The sequence below is a fragment of the Eucalyptus grandis genome, chromosome 1 (assembly GCF_016545825.1).
Source record: "Eucalyptus grandis isolate ANBG69807.140 chromosome 1, ASM1654582v1, whole genome shotgun sequence".
Classification (NCBI taxonomy): domain Eukaryota; kingdom Viridiplantae; phylum Streptophyta; class Magnoliopsida; order Myrtales; family Myrtaceae; genus Eucalyptus; species Eucalyptus grandis.
Genome location: NC_052612.1, coordinates 6833374 through 6833968, shown reverse-complemented (window position 1 = coordinate 6833968; position 595 = coordinate 6833374).

The window sequence follows — 595 nt, the reverse complement described above, 5'->3', positions numbered from 1 at the left end:
GAAGTATTCGGCTCCTCCCAGTTTCTATATTGATCCCCGCGACATTGTCCCATGGATGGGGTGGCATGGATGATCCGACACCCCGGAGATCGAAACCCCGAAAAATGCATTGGAAGGAATCTCTAGTCTCTTCGATGATGTCTTCATAGGGGCCATTGACGAAGGACCTCAGAGAAGATGGGCTCTAGCCCACAAGAGTAACTCATTTATCGCTTTCTTACATTCCCGCGGGAATTTTTATCGCTTTCTAGGGCTTGTTTTTGATTTCTTCCTTTTCGCTTTCTTTTTAGGGCTTGAAAATTGCATTTCCATTCAATAAATGTAATTGATTGATGAATATCAATAAAATTACAAGTTTTATTTGAGGGCATGATGAGGTACACCAAACCAGCCCGGTGACGATATCCAACAATGAAAAGAAAATATCATCCAAGGAGAATTCCGAGGACCGGGCTTCTTCATGCTTCCTCATAAAAAAAAATCCAAAAGAACCAAAAAAAAAAAAAGATCATTTTTCAAGACATTTCCAAAAGAATGCATTAGATTAGCCTTGTTTAATTTTTCGACTCATTTACTTCATGTTTCAGAGCATTAC